The 19,973-nt window shown below is 33.9% G+C and overlaps 8 non-coding genes across 8 annotated transcripts; all 8 read left to right on the forward strand.

Annotated features, from left to right (window-relative positions):
• The first annotated feature begins 2,891 nt into the window (after positions 1-2,891).
• TRNAL-CAA (transfer RNA leucine (anticodon CAA)) lies at positions 2,892-3,000 on the forward strand. The gene is made up of 2 exons: positions 2,892-2,929; positions 2,955-3,000. It is a non-coding gene; the product is annotated as a tRNA-Leu (tRNA).
• A 3,351-nt stretch (positions 3,001-6,351) lies between these two features.
• On the forward strand, positions 6,352-6,460 carry TRNAL-CAA (transfer RNA leucine (anticodon CAA)). The gene is made up of 2 exons: positions 6,352-6,389; positions 6,415-6,460. It is a non-coding gene; the product is annotated as a tRNA-Leu (tRNA).
• Positions 6,461-7,505: 1,045 nt separating this feature from the next.
• On the forward strand, positions 7,506-7,614 carry TRNAL-CAA (transfer RNA leucine (anticodon CAA)). Its single transcript has 2 exons — positions 7,506-7,543; positions 7,569-7,614. It is a non-coding gene; the product is annotated as a tRNA-Leu (tRNA).
• Positions 7,615-9,811: 2,197 nt separating this feature from the next.
• TRNAL-CAA (transfer RNA leucine (anticodon CAA)) lies at positions 9,812-9,920 on the forward strand. Its single transcript has 2 exons — positions 9,812-9,849; positions 9,875-9,920. It is a non-coding gene; the product is annotated as a tRNA-Leu (tRNA).
• Positions 9,921-12,117: 2,197 nt separating this feature from the next.
• TRNAL-CAA (transfer RNA leucine (anticodon CAA)) lies at positions 12,118-12,226 on the forward strand. The gene is made up of 2 exons: positions 12,118-12,155; positions 12,181-12,226. It is a non-coding gene; the product is annotated as a tRNA-Leu (tRNA).
• Positions 12,227-14,423: 2,197 nt separating this feature from the next.
• On the forward strand, positions 14,424-14,532 carry TRNAL-CAA (transfer RNA leucine (anticodon CAA)). The gene is made up of 2 exons: positions 14,424-14,461; positions 14,487-14,532. It is a non-coding gene; the product is annotated as a tRNA-Leu (tRNA).
• Positions 14,533-16,727: 2,195 nt separating this feature from the next.
• On the forward strand, positions 16,728-16,836 carry TRNAL-CAA (transfer RNA leucine (anticodon CAA)). Its single transcript has 2 exons — positions 16,728-16,765; positions 16,791-16,836. It is a non-coding gene; the product is annotated as a tRNA-Leu (tRNA).
• A 1,045-nt stretch (positions 16,837-17,881) lies between these two features.
• TRNAL-CAA (transfer RNA leucine (anticodon CAA)) lies at positions 17,882-17,990 on the forward strand. The gene is made up of 2 exons: positions 17,882-17,919; positions 17,945-17,990. It is a non-coding gene; the product is annotated as a tRNA-Leu (tRNA).
• The last annotated feature ends 1,983 nt before the right edge of the window (positions 17,991-19,973 follow it).

The raw sequence follows: 19,973 nt of genomic DNA on the forward strand, positions 1-19,973 counted from the left end.
ATATTCTTATGCCTATCCGAAGCGTGTTTAAATTGTTTCACTGTTTAGCTTCAACAAGATTGGATGGGAGGCTTTTCTATTTATCAACTACCCTTTCTGTGAAGTAATTTTTCTTCAAATTTCCTCTAAGTCTACCTCCCTCCAGTTTCAGTGCATGTCCTCGTGTTCTTGTACATCTCTTCCTTTGAAGAATAAGTATTGTTTGCACAACATTCTTTTAGTATTCAGTAATCTAAACATAAAACACAAGAATAATTGGCATCGAAAATATTTTAAGGCTCTTAGACTTTACATATAACGTGATATACAATTTACTTCTAAGACAAACTAATCTGTTCTGCTAGGATGAAGACCTTAATAAAGGGTGGCAATAGTAATTTTGAAGGATAACACTTTAGCTTGAGCCATTTTTCCTAAGTAATGTTATTTAAGAAACAGCTTTTAGAGGAAATGCATTAATCTAAGATCTTGATTTAATGACCCCTTTTTCAACAAGGCCAAATTATTTGTCAAAATCACAATCAAAAATATAAATAGTAAAATGATAAACCCTAACAGGAAGCAGGTTTGGACATACTGATGTGCTTGTCAGGATGGCCGAGCGGTCTAAGACACCAGGCTCAAGATTCTCCTCTTCCAGTTAATGGTAATTCTGGTCTCTGTAAAGAGGTATAGGTTCAAATCCCACTTCTGACAATATTTTCATGCTCTTTGGTTATGTTTTACACTCAAAATGACCGACATTGAGAGGTATGCTCAGGACATCCACAGTCTTTCAAACTTTCCTCTCCCAGACATTGATATCATGATCCCATTTATTTCTAAGCAATATGAAGCCCAATGATTGAATGAATTAAAGGGTATAGAAACTGTTAAAGACCTAAGAATTGATCGATTTTCCCATCTACATTCCAATCAAGATCAAATTACATTAGAGTTAAATTAATTTAATTATTCTTAAATGATAAAGACACTATGATTAGTTTTAAAATTCTAAAGTTCAGTTCATATAGAAATTGGCTATTGAAATAATGTATTACTTAGAAACAGAATTTGATGGCAGATAAGAACCACTTGGCCCATGTAGTCTGCTCCTTTTCATGTATCCTTTAGGCAACTTCAACCATATTTGCTCCTTACATTTCTCTTAAGGATATTCTTATGCCTATCCGAAGCGTGTTTAAATTGTTTCACCGTTTAGCTTCAACAACATTGGATGGGAGGCTTTTCTATTTATCAACTACCCTTTCTGTGAAGTAATTTTTCTTCAAATTTCCTCTAAGTCTACCTCCCTCCAGTTTCATTGCATGTCCTCGTGTTCTTGTACATCTCTTCCTTTGAAGAATAAGTATTGTTTGCACAACATTCTTTTAGTATTCAGTAATCTAAACATAAAACACAAGAATAATTGGCATTGAAAGTATTTTAAGGCTCTTAGACTTTACATATAACATGATATACAATTTACTTCTAAGACAAACTAATCTGTTCTGCTAGGATGAAGACCTTAGTAAAGGGTGGCAACAGTAATTTTGAAGGATAACACTTTAGCTTGAGCCATTTTTCCTAAGTAATGTTATTTTAGAAACAGCTTTTAGAGGAAATGCATTAATCTAAGATCTTGATTTAATGACCCCATTTTCAACAAGTCCAAATTATTTGTCAAAATCACAATCAAAAATATAAATAGTAAATTGATAAACCCTAACAGACAGCAGGTTCGGACATACTGATGTGCTTGTCAGGATGGCCGAGCGGTCTAAGACACCAGACTCAAGATTCTACTCTTCCAGTTAATGGGAATTCTGGTCTCTGTAAAGAGGCGTAGGTTCAAATCCCACTTCTGACAACATATTTTTGCTCTTTGGTTATGTTTTACACTCAAAATGACTGACATTGAGAAGTATGCTCAGGACATCCACAGTCTTTCAATCTTTCCTCTCCCAGACATTGATATCTTGATCCCATTTATTTCTAAGCAATATGAATCACAATGATTGAATGAATTAAAGGGCATAGAAACTGTTAAAGACCTAAGAATTGATCGATTTTCCCATCTACATTCCAATCAAGATCAAATTACATTAGACTTAAATTAATTAAATTATTCTTAAATGATAAAGACACTATGATTAGTTTTAAAATTCTAAAGTTCAGTTCATGTAGAAATTGGCGGTTGAAATAATGTTTTACATAGAAACAGAATTTGATGGCAGATAAGAACCACTTGGCGCACGTAGTCTGCTACTTTTCATGTATCCTTTAGGCAACTTCAACCCTATTTGCTCCTTACATTTCTTTTAAGGATATTCTTATGCCTATCCCAAGCGTATTTAAATTGTTTCACCATTTAGCTTCAACAACATCGGATGGGAGGCTTTTCTATTTATCAATTACCCTTTCTGTGAAGTAATTTTTCTTCAAATTTCCTCTGTCTACCTCCCTTCAGTTTCAGTGCATGTCCTCATGTTCTTGTACATCTCTTCCTTTGAAGAATAAATATTGTTTGCACAACATTCTTTTAGTATTCAGTAATCTAAACATAAAACACAAGAATAATTGGCATCGAAAGTATTTTAAGGCTCTTAGACTTTACATATAACAAGATATTCAATTTTCTTCTAAGACAAAATAATCTGTTCTGCTAGGATGAAGACCTTAGTAAAGGGTGGCAACAGTCATTTTGAAGGATAACACTTTAGCTTGAGCCATTTTTCCTAAATAATGTTATTTAAGAAACAGCTTTTAGAGGAAATGCATAAATCTAAGATCTTGATTTAATGACCCCTTTTTCAACAAGTCCAAATTATTTGTCAAAATCACAATCAAAAATATAAATAGTAAAATGATAAACCCTAACAGGAAGCAGGTTTGGATATACTGATGTGCTTGTCAGGATGGCCGAGTGGTCTAAGGCGCCAGACTCAAGATTCTACTCTTCCAGTTAATGGGAATTCTGGTCTCTGTAAAGAGGCGTGGGTTCAAATCCCACTTCTGACAATATTTTCTTGCTCTTTGGTTATGTTTTACACTCAAAATGACCGACATTGAGAAGTATGCTCAGGACATCCACAGTCTTTCAATCTTTCCTCTCCCAGACATTGATATCTTGATCCCATTTATTTCTAAGCAATATGAAGCACAATGATTGAATGAATTAAAGGGCATAGAAACTTTTAAAGACCTAAGAATTGATCGATTTTCCCATCTACATTCCAATCAAGATCAAATTACATTAGAGTTAAATTAATTAAATTATTCTTGAATGATAAAGACACTATGATTAGTTTTAAAATTCTAAAGTTCAGTTCATGTAGAAATTGGCTATTGAAATAATGTATTACATAGAATCAGAATTTGATGGCAGATAAGAACCACTTGGCCCATGTAGTCTGCTCCTTTTCATGTATCCTTTAGGCAACTTCAACCCTATTTGCTCCTTACATTTCTCTTAAGGATATTCTTATGCCTATGCGAAGCGTGTTTAAATTGTTTCACCGTTTAGCTTCAACAACATCGGTTTGGGAGGCTTTTCTATTTATCAACTACCCTTTCTGTGAAGTAATTTTTCATCAAATTTCCTCTAAGTCTACCTCCCTCCAGTTTCAGTGCATGTCCTCGTGTTCTTGTACATCTCTTCCTTTGAAGAATAAGTATTGTTTGCACAACATTCTTTTAGTATTCAGTAATCTAAACATAAAACACAAGAATAATTGGCATCGAAAGTATTTTAAGGCTCTTAGACTTTACATATAACGTGATATACAATTTACTTCTAAGACAAACTAATCTGTTCTGCTAGGATGAAGACCTTAGTAAAGGGTGGCAACAGTAATTTTGAAGGATAACACTTTAGCTTGAGCCATTTTTCCTAAATAATGTTATTTAAGAAACAGCTTTTAGAGGAAATGCATGAATCTAAGATCTTGATTTAATGACCCCTTTTTCAACAAGTCCAAATTATTTGTCAAAATCACAATCAAAAATATAAATAGTAAAATGATAAACCCTAACAGGAAGCAGGTTCGGATATACTGATGTGCTTGTCAGGATGGCCGAGTGGTCTAAGGCGCCAAACTCAAGATTCTACTCTTCCAGTTAATGGGAATTCTGGTCTCTGTAAAGAGGCGTAGGTTCAAATCCCACTTCTGACAATAATTTCTTACTCTTTGGTTATGATTTACACTCAAAATGACCGACATTGAGAAGTATGCTCAGGACATCCACAGTCTTTCAATCTTTCCTCTCCCAGACATTGATATCTTGATCCCATTTATTTCTAAGCAATATGAAGCACAATGATTGAATGAATTAAAGGGCATAGAAACTTTTAAAGACCTAAGAATTGATCGATTTTCCCATCTACATTCCAATCAAGGTCAAATTACATTAGACTTAAATTAATTAAATTATTCTTAAATGATAAAGACACTATGATCAGTTTTAAAATTCTAAAGTTCAGTTCATATAGAAAGTGGCTATTGAAATAATGTATTACATAGAAACAGAATTTGATGGCAGATAAGAACCACTTGGCCCATGTAGTCTGCTCCTTTTCATGTATCCTTTAGGCAACTTCAGCCCTGTTTGCTCCTTACATTTCTCTTAAGGATATTCTTATGCCTATCCGAAGCGTGTTTAAATTGTTTCACCATTTAGCTTCAACAACATCGGATGGGAGGCTTTTCTTTTTATCAACTCCCCTTTCTGTGAAGTAATTTTTCTTCAAATTTCCTTTAAGTCTACCTCCCTCCAGTTTCAGTGCATGTCCTCGTGTTCTTGTACATCTCTTCCTTTGAAGAATAAGTATTGCTTGCACAACATTCTTTTAGTATTCAGTAATCTAAACATAAAACACAAGAATAATTGGCATCGAAAGTATTTTAAGGCTCTTAGACTTTACATATAACGTGATATACAATTTACTTCTAAGACAAACTAATCTGTTCTGCTAGGATGAAGACCTTAGTAAAGGGTGGCAACAGTAATTTTGAAGGATAACACTTTAGCTTGAGCCATTTTTCCTAAATAATGTTATTTAAGAAACAGCTTTTAGAGGAAATGCATTGATCTAAGATCTTGATTTAATGACCCCATTTTCAACAAGTCCAAATTATTTGTCAAAATCACAATCAAAAATATAAATAGTAAATTGATAAACCCTAACAGACAGCAGGTTCGGACATACTGATGTGCTTGTCAGGATGGCCAAGCGGTCTAAGACACCAGACTCAAGATTCTACTCTTCCAGTTAATGGGAATTCTGGTCTCTGTAAAGAGGCGTAGGTTCAAATCCCACTTCTGACAACATATTTTTGCTCTTTGGTTATGTTTTACACTCAAAATGACTGACATTGAGAAGTATGCTCAGGACATCCACAGTCTTTCAATCTTTCCTCTCCCAGACATTGATATCTTGATCCCATTTATTTCTAAGCAATATGAAGCACAATGATTGAATGAATTAAAGGGCATAGAAACTTTTAAAGACCTAAGAATTGATCGATTTTCCCATCTACATTCCAATCAAGATCAAATTACATTAGACTTAAATTAATTAAATTATTCTTAAATGATAAAGACACTATGATTAGTTTTAAAATTCTAAAGTTCAGTTCATGTAGAAATTGGCGGTTGAAATAATGTTTTACATAGAAACAGAATTTGATGGCAGATAAGAACCACTTGGCCCACGTAGTCTGCTACTTTTCATGTATCCTTTAGGCAACTTCAACCCTATTTGCTCCTTACATTTCTTTTAAGGATATTCTTATGCCTATCCCAAGCGTATTTAAATTGTTTCACCATTTAGCTTCAACAACATCGGATATGATTCTTTTCTATTTATCAATTACCCTTTCTGTGAAGTAATTTTTCTTCAAATTTCCTCTAAGTCTACCTCCCTTCAGTTTCAGTGCATGTCCTCATGTTCTTGTACATCTCTTCCTTTGAAGAATAAATATTGTTTGCACAACATTCTTTTAGTATTCAGTAATCTAAACATAAAACACAAGAATAATTGGCATCGAAAGTATTTTAATGCTCTTAGACTTTACATATAACAAGATATTCAATTTTCTTCTAAGACAAAATAATCTGTTCTGCTAGGATGAAGACCTTAGTAAAGGGTGGCAACAGTAATTTTGAAGGATAACACTTTAGCTTGAGCCATTTTTCCTAAATAATGTTATTTAAGAAACAGCTTTTAGAGGAAATGCATAAATCTAAGATCTTGATTTAATGACCCCTTTTTCAACAAGTCCAAATTATTTGTCAAAATCACAATCAAAAATATAAATAGTAAAATGATAAACCCTAACAGGAAGCAGGTTTGGATATACTGATGTGCTTGTCAGGATGGCCGAGTGGTCTAAGGCGCCAGACTCAAGATTCTACTCTTCCAGTTAATGGGAATTCTGGTCTCTGTAAAGAGGCGTGGGTTCAAATCCCACTTCTGACAATATTTTCTTGCTCTTTGGTTATGTTTTACACTCAAAATGACCGACATTGAGAAGTATGCTCAGGACATCCACAGTCTTTCAATCTTTCCTCTCCCAGACATTGATATCTTGATCCCATTTATTTCTAAGCAATATGAAGCACAATGATTGAATGAATTAAAGGGCATAGAAACTTTTAAAGACCTAAGAATTGATCGATTTTCCCATCTACATTCCAATCAAGATCAAATTACATTAGAGTTAAATTAATTAAATTATTCTTAAATGATAAAGACACTATGATTAGTTTTAAAATTCTATAGTTCAGTTCATGTAGAAATTGGCTATTGAAATAATGTATTACATAGAATCAGAATTTGATGGCAGATAAGAACCACTTGGCCCATGTAGTCTGCTCCTTTTCATGTATCCTTTAGGCAACTTCAACCCTATTTGCTCCTTACATTTCTCTTAAGGATATTCTTATGCCTATGCGAAGCGTGTTTAAATTGTTTCACCGTTTAGCTTCAACAACATCGGTTTGGGAGGCTTTTCTCTTTATCAACTACCCTTTCTGTGAAGTAATTTTTCATCAAATTTCCTCTAAGTCTACCTCCCTCCAGTTTCAGTGCATGTCCTCGTGTTCTTGTACATCTCTTCCTTTGAAGAATAAGTATTGTTTGCACAACATTCTTTTAGTATTCAGTAATCTAAACATAAAACACAAGAATAATTGGCATCAAAAGTATTTTAAGGCTCTTAGACATTACATATAACGTGATATACAATTTACTTCTAAGACAAACTAATCTGTTCTGCTAGGATGAAGACCTTAGTAAAGGGTGGCAACAGTAATTTTGAAGGATAACACTTTAGCTTGAGCCATTTTTCCTAAATAATGTTATTTAAGAAACAGCTTTTAGAGGAAATGCATGAATCTAAGATCTTGATTTAATGACCCCTTTTTCAACAAGTCCAAATTATTTGTCAAAATCACAATCAAAAATATAAATAGTAAAATGATAAACCCTAACAGGAAGCAGGTTCGGATATACTGATGTGCTTGTCAGGATGGCCGAGTGGTCTAAGGCGCCAGACTCAAGATTCTACTCTTCCAGTTAATGGGAATTCTGGTCTCTGTAAAGAGGCGTGGGTTCAAATCCCACTTCTGACAATAATTTCTTACTCTTTGGTTATGATTTACACTCAAAATGACCGACATTGAGAAGTATGCTCAGGACATCCACAGTCTTTCAATCTTTCCTCTCCCAGACATTGATATCTTGATCCCATTTATTTCTAAGCAATATGAAGCACAATGATTGAATGAATTAAAGGGCATAGAAACTTTTAAAGACCTAAGAATTGATCGATTTTCCCATCTACATTCCAATCAAGGTCAAATTACATTAGACTTAAATTAATTAAATTATTCTTAAATGATAAAGACACTATGATCAGTTTTAAAATTCTAAAGTTCAGTTCATATAGAAAGTGGCTATTGAAATAATGTATTACATAGAAACAGAATTTGATGGCAGATAAGAACCACTTGGCCCATGTAGTCTGCTCCTTTTCATGTATCCTTTAGGCAACTTCAGCCCTGTTTGCTCCTTACATTTCTCTTAAGGATATTCTTATGCCTATCCGAAGCGTGTTTAAATTGTTTCACCATTTAGCTTCAACAACATCGGATGGGAGGCTTTTCTTTTTATCAACTCCCCTTTCTGTGAAGTAATTTTTCTTCAAATTTCCTCTAAGTCTACCTCCCTCCAGTTTCAGTGCATGTCCTCGTGTTCTTGTACATCTCTTCCTTTGAAGAATAAGTATTGCTTGCACAACATTCTTTTAGTATTCAGTAATCTAAACATAAAACACAAGAATAATTGGCATCGAAAGTATTTTAAGGCTCTTAGACTTTACATATAACGTGATATACAATTTACTTCTAAGACAAACTAATCTGTTCTGCTAGGATGAAGACCTTAGTAAAGGGTGGCAACAGTAATTTTGAAGGATAACACTTTAGCGTGAGCCATTTTTCCTAAATAATGTTATTTAAGAAACAGCTTTTAGAGGAAATGCATTGATCTAAGATCTTGATTTAATGAACCCTTTTTCAACAAGTCGAAATTATTTGTCAAAATCACAATCAAAAATATAAATAGTAAAATGATAAACCCTAACAGGAAGCAGGTTTGGAAATACTGATGTGCTTGTCAGGATTGCCGAGCGGTCTGAGGCGCCAGACTCAAGGTTCTACTCTTTCAGTTAATGGTAATTCTGGTCTCTGTAAAGAGGTATAGGTTCAAATCCCACTTCTGACAATATTTTCTTGCTCTTTGGTTATGTTTTACACTCAAAATGACCGACATTGAGAGGTATGCTCAGGACATCCACAGTCTTACAATCTTTCCTCTCCCAGACATTGATATCTTGATCCCATTTATTTCTAAGCAATATGAAGCATAATGATTGAATGAATTAAAGGGCATAGAAACTTTTAAAGACCTAAGAATTGATCGATTTTCCCATCTGCATTCCAATCAAGATCAAATTACATTAGAGTTAAATTAATTAAATTATTCTTAAATGATAAAGACACTATGATTAGTTTTAAAATTCTAAAGTTCAGTTCATATAGAAATTGGCTATTGAAATAATGTATTACATAGAAACAGAATTTGATGGCAGATAAGAACCACTTGGCCCATGTAGTCTGCTCCTTTTCATGTATCCTTTAGGCAACTTCAACCATATTTGCTCCTTACATTTCTCTTAAGGATATTCTTATGCCTATCCGAAGCGTGTTTAAATTGTTTCACTGTTTAGCTTCAACAAGATTGGATGGGAGGCTTTTCTATTTATCAACTACCCTTTCTGTGAAGTAATTTTTCTTCAAATTTCCTCTAAGTCTACCTCCCTCCAGTTTCAGTGCATGTCCTCGTGTTCTTGTACATCTCTTCCTTTGAAGAATAAGTATTGTTTGCACAACATTCTTTTAGTATTCAGTAATCTAAACATAAAACTCAATAATAATTGGCATCGAAAGTATTTTAAGGCTCTTAGACTTTACATATAACATGATATACAATTTACTTCTAAGACAAACTAATCTGTTCTGCTAGGATGAAGACCTTAGTAAAGGGTGGCAACAGTAATTTTGAAGGATAACACTTTAGCTTGAGCCATTTTTCCTAAATAATGTTATTTTAGAAACAGCTTTTCGAGGAAATGCATTGATCTAAGATCTTGATTTAATAACCCCTTTTTCAACAAGTCCAAATTATTTGTCAAAATCACAATCAAAAATATAAATAGTAAATTGATAAACCCTAACAGACAGCAGGTTCGGACATACTGATGTGCTTGTCAGGATGGCCGAGCGGTCTAAGGCGCCAGACTCAAGATTCTACTCTTCCAGTTAATGGGAATTCTGGTCTCTGTAAAGAGGCGTGGGTTCAAATCCCACTTCTGACAATATTTTCTTGCTCTTTGGTTATGTTTTACACTCAAAATGACCGACATTGAGAAGTATGCTCAGGACATCCACAGTCTTTCAATCTTTCCTCTCCCAGACATTGATATCTTGATCCCATTTATTTCTAAGCAATATGAAGCACAATGATTGAATGAATTAAAGGGCATAGAAACTTTTAAAGACCTAAGAATTGATCGATTTTCCCATCTACATTCCAATCAAGGTCAAATTACATTAGACTTAAATTAATTAAATTATTCTTAAATGATAAAGACACTATGATCAGTTTTAAAATTCTAAAGTTCAGTTCATATAGAAAGTGGCTATTGAAATAATGTATTACATAGAAACAGAATTTGATGGCAGATAAGAACCACTTGGCCCATGTAGTCTGCTCCTTTTCATGTATCCTTTAGGCAACTTCAGCCCTGTTTGCTCCTTACATTTCTCTTAAGGATATTCTTATGCCTATCCGAAGCGTGTTTAAATTGTTTCACCATTTAGCTTCAACAACATCGGATGGGAGGCTTTTCTTTTTATCAACTCCCCTTTCTGTGAAGTAATTTTTCTTCAAATTTCCTCTAAGTCTACCTCCCTCCAGTTTCAGTGCATGTCCTCGTGTTCTTGTACATCTCTTCCTTTGAAGAATAAGTATTGCTTGCACAACATTCTTTTAGTATTCAGTAATCTAAACATAAAACACAAGAATAATTGGCATCGAAAGTATTTTAAGGCTCTTAGACTTTACATATAACGTGATATACAATTTACTTCTAAGACAAACTAATCTGTTCTGCTAGGATGAAGACCTTAGTAAAGGGTGGCAACAGTAATTTTGAAGGATAACACTTTAGCTTGAGCCATTTTTCCTAAATAATGTTATTTAAGAAACAGCTTTTAGAGGAAATGCATTGATCTAAGATCTTGATTTAATGAACCCTTTTTCAACAAGTCGAAATTATTTGTCAAAATCACAATCAAAAATATAAATAGTAAAATGATAAACCCTAACAGGAAGCAGGTTTGGAAATACTGATGTGCTTGTCAGGATTGCCGAGCGGTCTGAGGCGCCAGACTCAAGGTTCTACTCTTTCAGTTAATGGTAATTCTGGTCTCTGTAAAGAGGTATAGGTTCAAATCCCACTTCTGACAATATTTTCTTGCTCTTTGGTTATGTTTTACACTCAAAATGACCGACATTGAGAGGTATGCTCAGGACATCCACAGTCTTACAATCTTTCCTCTCCCAGACATTGATATCTTGATCCCATTTATTTCTAAGCAATATGAAGCACAATGATTGAATGAATTAAAGGGCATAGAAACTTTTAAAGACCTAAGAATTGATCGATTTTCCCATCTGCATTCCAATCAAGATCAAATTACATTAGAGTTAAATTAATTAAATTATTCTTAAATGATAAAGACACTATGATTAGTTTTAAAATTCTAAAGTTCAGTTCATATAGAAATTGGCTATTGAAATAATGTATTACATAGAAACAGAATTTGATGGCAGATAAGAACCACTTGGCCCATGTAGTCTGCTCCTTTTCATGTATCCTTTAGGCAACTTCAACCATATTTGCTCCTTACATTTCTCTTAAGGATATTCTTATGCCTATCCGAAGCGTGTTTAAATTGTTTCACTGTTTAGCTTCAACAAGATTGGATGGGAGGCTTTTCTATTTATCAACTACCCTTTCTGTGAAGTAATTTTTCTTCAAATTTCCTCTAAGTCTACCTCCCTCCAGTTTCAGTGCATGTCCTCGTGTTCTTGTACATCTCTTCCTTTGAAGAATAAGTATTGTTTGCACAACATTCTTTTAGTATTCAGTAATCTAAACATAAAACTCAATAATAATTGGCATCGAAAGTATTTTAAGGCTCTTAGACTTTACATATAACATGATATACAATTTACTTCTAAGACAAACTAATCTGTTCTGCTAGGATGAAGACCTTAGTAAAGGGTGGCAACAGTAATTTTGAAGGATAACACTTTAGCTTGAGCCATTTTTCCTAAATAATGTTATTTTAGAAACAGCTTTTCGAGGAAATGCATTGATCTAAGATCTTGATTTAATAACCCCTTTTTCAACAAGTCCAAATTATTTGTCAAAATCACAATCAAAAATATAAATAGTAAATTGATAAACCCTAACAGACAGCAGGTTCGGACATACTGATGTGCTTGTCAGGATGGCCGAGCGGTCTAAGGCGCCAGACTCAAGATTCTACTCTTCCAGTTAATGGGAATTCTGGTCTCTGTAAAGAGGCGTGGGTTCAAATCCCACTTCTGACAATATTTTCTTGCTCTTTGGTTATGTTTTACACTCAAAATGACCGACATTGAGAAGTATGCTCAGGACATCCACAGTCTTTCAATCTTTCCTCTCCCAGACATTGATATCTTGATCCCATTTATTTCTAAGCAATATGAAGCACAATGATTGAATGAATTAAAGGGCATAGAAACTTTTAAAGACCTAAGAATTGATCGATTTTCCCATCTACATTCCAATCAAGGTCAAATTACATTAGACTTAAATTAATTAAATTATTCTTAAATGATAAAGACACTATGATCAGTTTTAAAATTCTAAAGTTCAGTTCATATAGAAAGTGGCTATTGAAATAATGTATTACATAGAAACAGAATTTGATGGCAGATAAGAACCACTTGGCCCATGTAGTCTGCTCCTTTTCATGTATCCTTTAGGCAACTTCAGCCCTGTTTGCTCCTTACATTTCTCTTAAGGATATTCTTATGCCTATCCGAAGCGTGTTTAAATTGTTTCACCATTTAGCTTCAACAACATCGGATGGGAGGCTTTTCTTTTTATCAACTCCCCTTTCTGTGAAGTAATTTTTCTTCAAATTTCCTCTAAGTCTACCTCCCTCCAGTTTCAGTGCATGTCCTCGTGTTCTTGTACATCTCTTCCTTTGAAGAATAAGTATTGCTTGCACAACATTCTTTTAGTATTCAGTAATCTAAACATAAAACACAAGAATAATTGGCATCGAAAGTATTTTAAGGCTCTTAGACTTTACATATAACGTGATATACAATTTACTTCTAAGACAAACTAATCTGTTCTGCTAGGATGAAGACCTTAGTAAAGGGTGGCAACAGTAATTTTGAAGGATAACACTTTAGCGTGAGCCATTTTTCCTAAATAATGTTATTTAAGAAACAGCTTTTAGAGGAAATGCATTGATCTAAGATCTTGATTTAATGAACCCTTTTTCAACAAGTCGAAATTATTTGTCAAAATCACAATCAAAAATATAAATAGTAAAATGATAAACCCTAACAGGAAGCAGGTTTGGAAATACTGATGTGCTTGTCAGGATTGCCGAGCGGTCTGAGGCGCCAGACTCAAGGTTCTACTCTTTCAGTTAATGGTAATTCTGGTCTCTGTAAAGAGGTATAGGTTCAAATCCCACTTCTGACAATATTTTCTTGCTCTTTGGTTATGTTTTACACTCAAAATGACCGACATTGAGAGGTATGCTCAGGACATCCACAGTCTTACAATCTTTCCTCTCCCAGACATTGATATCTTGATCCCATTTATTTCTAAGCAATATGAAGCACAATGATTGAATGAATTAAAGGGCATAGAAACTTTTAAAGACCTAAGAATTGATCGATTTTCCCATCTGCATTCCAATCAAGATCAAATTACATTAGAGTTAAATTAATTAAATTAATCTTAAATGATAAAGACACTATGATTAGTTTTAAAATTCTAAAGTTCAGTTCATATAGAAATTGGCTATTGAAATAATGTATTACATAGAAACAGAATTTGATGGCAGATAAGAACCACTTGGCCCATGTAGTCTGCTCCTTTTCATGTATCCTTTAGGCAACTTCAACCATATTTGCTCCTTACATTTCTCTTAAGGATATTCTTATGCCTATCCGAAGCGTGTTTAAATTGTTTCACTGTTTAGCTTCAACAAGATTGGATGGGAGGCTTTTCTATTTATCAACTACCCTTTCTGTGAAGTAATTTTTCTTCAAATTTCCTCTAAGTCTACCTCCCTCCAGTTTCAGTGCATGTCCTCGTGTTCTTGTACATCTCTTCCTTTGAAGAATAAGTATTGTTTGCACAACATTCTTTTAGTATTCAGTAATCTAAACATAAAACTCAATAATAATTGGCATCGAAAGTATTTTAAGGCTCTTAGACTTTACATATAACATGATATACAATTTACTTCTAAGACAAACTAATCTGTTCTGCTAGGATGAAGACCTTAGTAAAGGGTGGCAACAGTAATTTTGAAGGATAACACTTTAGCTTGAGCCATTTTTCCTAAATAATGTTATTTTAGAAACAGCTTTTAGAGGAAATGCATTGATCTAAGATCTTGATTTAATAACCCCTTTTTCAACAAGTCCAAATTATTTGTCAAAATCACAATCAAAAATATAAATAGTAAATTGATAAACCCTAACAGACAGCAGGTTCGGACATACTGATGTGCTTGTCAGGATGGCCGAGCGGTCTAAGGCGCCAGACTCAAGATTCTACTCTTCCAGTTAATGGGAATTCTGGTCTCTGTAAAGAGGCGTGGGTTCAAATCCCACTTCTGACAATATTTTCTTGCTCTTTGGTTATGTTTTACACTCAAAATGACAGACATTGAGAAGTATGCTCAGGACATCCACAGTCTTTCAATCTTTCCTCTCCCAGACATTGATATCTTGATCCCATTTATTTCTAAGCAATATGAAGCACAATGATTGAATGAATTAAAGGGCATAGAAACTTTTAAAGACCTAAGAATTGATCGATTTTCCCATCTACATTCCAATCAAGGTCAAATTACATTAGACTTAAATTAATTAAATTATTCTTAAATGATAAAGACACTATGATCAGTTTTAAAATTCTAAAGTTCAGTTCATATAGAAAGTGGCTATTGAAATAATGTATTACATAGAAACAGAATTTGATGGCAGATAAGAACCACTTGGCCCATGTAGTCTGCTCCTTTTCATGTATCCTTTAGGCAACTTCAGCCCTGTTTGCTCCTTACATTTCTCTTAAGGATATTCTTATGCCTATCCGAAGCGTGTTTAAATTGTTTCACCATTTAGCTTCAACAACATCGGATGGGAGGCTTTTCTTTTTATCAACTCCCCTTTCTGTGAAGTAATTTTTCTTCAAATTTCCTCTAAGTCTACCTCCCTCCAGTTTCAGTGCATGTCCTCGTGTTCTTGTACATCTCTTCCTTTGAAGAATAAGTATTGCTTGCACAACATTCTTTTAGTATTCAGTAATCTAAACATAAAACACAAGAATAATTGGCATCGAAAGTATTTTAAGGCTCTTAGACTTTACATATAACGTGATATACAATTTACTTCTAAGACAAACTAATCTGTTCTGCTAGGATGAAGACCTTAGTAAAGGGTGGCAACAGTAATTTTGAAGGATAACACTTTAGCTTGAGCCATTTTTCCTAAATAATGTTATTTAAGAAACAGCTTTTAGAGGAAATGCATTAATCTAAGATCTTGATTTAATGACCCCATTTTCAACAAGTCCAAATTATTTGTCAAAATCACAATCAAAAATATAAATAGTAAATTGATAAACCCTAACAGACAGCAGGTTCGGACATACTGATGTGCTTGTCAGGATGGCCGAGCGGTCTAAGACACCAGACTCAAGATTCTACTCTTCCAGTTAATTGGAATTCTGGTCTCTGTAAAGAGGCGTAGGTTCAAATCCCACTTCTGACAACATATTTTTGCTCTTTGGTTATGTTTTACACTCAAAATGACTGACATTGAGAAGTATGCTCAGGACATCCACAGTCTTTCAATCTTTCCTCTCCCAGACATTGATATCTTGATCCCATTTATTTCTAAGCAATATGAAGCACAATGATTGAATGAATTAAAGGGCATAGAAACTGTTAAAGACCTAAGAATTGATCGATTTTCCCATCTACATTCCAATCAAGATCAAATTACATTAGACTTAAATTAATTAAATTATTCTTAAATGATAAAGACACTATGATTAGTTTTAAAATTCTAAAGTTCAGTTCATGTAGAAATTGGCGGTTGAAATAATGTTTTACATAGAAACAGAATTTGATGGCAGATAAGAACCACTTGGCGCACGTAGTCTGCTACTTTTCATGTATCCTTTAGGCAACTTCAACCCTATTTGCTCCTTACATTTCTTTTAAGGATATTCTTATGCCTATCCCAAGCGTATTTAAATTGTTTCACCATTTAGCTTCAACAACATCGGATGGGAGGCTTTTCTATTTATCAATTACCCTTTCTGTGAAGTAATTTTTCTTCAAATTTCCTCTGTCTACCTCCCTTCAGTTTCAGTGCATGTCCTCATGTTCTTGTACATCTCTTCCTTTGAAGAATAAATATTGTTTGCACAACATTCTTTTAGTATTCAGTAATCTAAACATAAAACACAAGAATAATTGGCATCGAAAGTATTTTAAGGCTCTTAGACTTTACATATAACAAGATATTCAATTTTCTTCTAAGACAAAATAATCTGTTCTGCTAGGATGAAGACCTTAGTAAAGGGTGGCAACAGTCATTTTGAAGGATAACACTTTAGCTTGAGCCATTTTTCCTAAATAATGTTATTTAAGAAACAGCTTTTAGAGGAAATGCATAAATCTAAGATCTTGATTTAATGACCCCTTTTTCAACAAGTCCAAATTATTTGTCAAAATCACAATCAAAAATATAAATAGTAAAATGATAAACCCTAACAGGAAGCAGGTTTGGATATACTGATGTGCTTGTCAGGATGGCCGAGTGGTCTAAGGCGCCAGACTCAAGATTCTACTCTTCCAGTTAATGGGAATTCTGGTCTCTGTAAAGAGGCGTGGGTTCAAATCCCACTTCTGACAATATTTTCTTGCTCTTTGGTTATGTTTTACACTCAAAATGACCGACATTGAGAAGTATGCTCAGGACATCCACAGTCTTTCAATCTTTCCTCTCCCAGACATTGATATCTTGATCCCATTTATTTCTAAGCAATATGAAGCACAATGATTGAATGAATTAAAGGGCATAGAAACTTTTAAAGACCTAAGAATTGATCGATTTTCCCATCTACATTCCAATCAAGATCAAATTACATTAGAGTTAAATTAATTAAATTATTCTTAAATGATAAAGACACTATGATTAGTTTTAAAATTCTAAAGTTCAGTTCATGTAGAAATTGGCTATTGAAATAATGTATTACATAGAATCAGAATTTGATGGCAGATAAGAACCACTTGGCCCATGTAGTCTGCTCCTTTTCATGTATCCTTTAGGCAACTTCAACCCTATTTGCTCCTTACATTTCTCTTAAGGATATTCTTATGCCTATGCGAAGCGTGTTTAAATTGTTTCACCGTTTAGCTTCAACAACATCGGTTTGGGAGGCTTTTCTATTTATCAACTACCCTTTCTGTGAAGTAATTTTTCATCAAATTTCCTCTAAGTCTACCTCCCTCCAGTTTCAGTGCATGTCCTCGTGTTCTTGTACATCTCTTCCTTTGAAGAATAAGTATTGTTTGCACAACATTCTTTTAGTATTCAGTAATCTAAACATAAAACACAAGAATAATTGGCATCGAAAGTATTTTAAGGCTCTTAGACTTTACATATAACATGATATACAATTTACTTCTAAGACAAACTAATCTGTTCTGCTAGGATGAAGACCTTAGTAAAGGGTGGCAACAGTAATTTTGAAGGATAACACTTTAGCTTGAGCCATTTTTCCTAAATAATGTTATTTTAGAAACAGCTTTTAGAGGAAATGCATTGATCTAAGATCTTGATTTAATAACCCCTTTTTCAACAAGTCCAAATTATTTGTCAAAATCACAATCAAAAATATAAATAGTAAATTGATAAACCCTAACAGACAGCAGGTTCGGACATACTGATGTGCTTGTCAGGATGGCCGAGCGGTCTAAGGCGCCAGACTCAAGATTCTACTCTTCCAGTTAATGGGAATTCTGGTCTCTGTAAAGAGGCGTGGGTTCAAATCCCACTTCTGACAATATTTTCTTGCTCTTTGGTTATGTTTTACACTCAAAATGACCGACATTGAGAAGTATGCTCAGGACATCCACAGTCTTTCAATCTTTCCTCTCCCAGACATTGATATCTTGATCCCATTTATTTCTAAGCAATATGAAGCACAATGATTGAATGAATTAAAGGGCATAGAAACTTTTAAAGACCTAAGAATTGATCGATTTTCCCATCTACATTCCAATCAAGGTCAAATTACATTAGACTTAAATTAATTAAATTATTCTTAAATGATAAAGACACTATGATCAGTTTTAAAATTCTAAAGTTCAGTTCATATAGAAAGTGGCTATTGAAATAATGTATTACATAGAAACAGAATTTGATGGCAGATAAGAACCACTTGGCCCATGTAGTCTGCTCCTTTTCATGTATCCTTTAGGCAACTTCAGCCCTGTTTGCTCCTTACATTTCTCTTAAGGATATTCTTATGCCTATCCGAAGCGTGTTTAAATTGTTTCACCATTTAGCTTCAACAACATCGGATGGGAGGCTTTTCTTTTTATCAACTCCCCTTTCTGTGAAGTAATTTTTCTTCAAATTTCCTCTAAGTCTACCTCCCTCCAGTTTCAGTGCATGTCCTCGTGTTCTTGTACATCTCTTCCTTTGAAGAATAAGTATTGCTTGCACAACATTCTTTTAGTATTCAGTAATCTAAACATAAAACACAAGAATAATTGGCATCGAAAGTATTTTAAGGCTCTTAGACTTTACATATAATGTGATATACAATTTATTTCTAAGACAAACTAATCTGTTCTGCTAGGATGAAGACCTTAGTAAAGGGTGGCAACAGTAATTTTGAAGGATAACACTTTAGCTTGAGCCATTTTTCCTAAATAATGTTATTTAAGAAACAGCTTTTAGAGGAAATGCATTGATCTAAGATCTTGATTTAATGAACCCTTTTTCAACAAGTCGAAATTATTTGTCAAAATCACAATCAAAAATATAAATAGTAAAATGATAAACCCTAACAGGAAGCAGGTTTGGAAATACTGATGTGCTTGTCAGGATTGCCGAGCGGTCTGAGGCGCCAGACTCAAGGTTCTACTCTTTCAGTTAATGGAAATTCTGGTCTCTGTAAAGAGGTATAGGTTCAAATCCCACTTCTGACAATATTTTCTTGCTCTTTGGTTATGTTTTACACTCAAAATGACCGACATTGAGAGGTATGCTCAGGACATCCACAGTCTTACAATCTTTCCTCTCCCAGACATTGATATCTTGATCCCATTTATTTCTAAGCAATATGAAGCACAATGATTGAATGAATTAAAGGGCATAGAAACTTTTAAAGACCTAAGAATTGATCGATTTTCCCATCTGCATTCCAATCAAGATCAAATTACATTAGAGTTAAATTAATTAAATTATTCTTAAATGATAAAGACACTATGATTAGTTTTAAAATTCTAAAGTTCAGTTCATATAGAAATTGGCTATTGAAATAATGTATTACATAGAAACAGAATTTGATGGCAGATAAGAACCACTTGGCCCATGTAGTCTGCTCCTTTTCATGTATCCTTTAGGCAACTTCAACCATATTTGCTCCTTACATTTCTCTTAAGGATATTCTTATGCCTATCCGAAGCGTGTTTAAATTGTTTCACTGTTTAGCTTCAACAAGATTGGATGGGAGGCTTTTCTATTTATCAACTACCCTTTCTGTGAAGTAATTTTTCATCAAATTTCCTCTAAGTCTACCTCCCTCCAGTTTCAGTGCATGTCCTCGTGTTCTTGTACATCTCTTCCTTTGAAGAATAAGTATTGTTTGCACAACATTCTTTTAGTATTCAGTAATCTAAACATAAAACTCAATAATAATTGGCATCGAAAGTATTTTAAGGCTCTTAGACTTTACATATAACATGATATACAATTTACTTCTAAGACAAACTAATCTGTTCTGCTAGGATGAAGACCTTAGTAAAGGGTGGCAACA

Source organism: Taudactylus pleione, unplaced genomic scaffold (genome assembly GCF_031769625.1).
Source record: "Taudactylus pleione unplaced genomic scaffold, aTauple2 ptg000612l, whole genome shotgun sequence".
NCBI classification, from domain to species: Eukaryota; Metazoa; Chordata; class Amphibia; order Anura; family Myobatrachidae; genus Taudactylus; species Taudactylus pleione.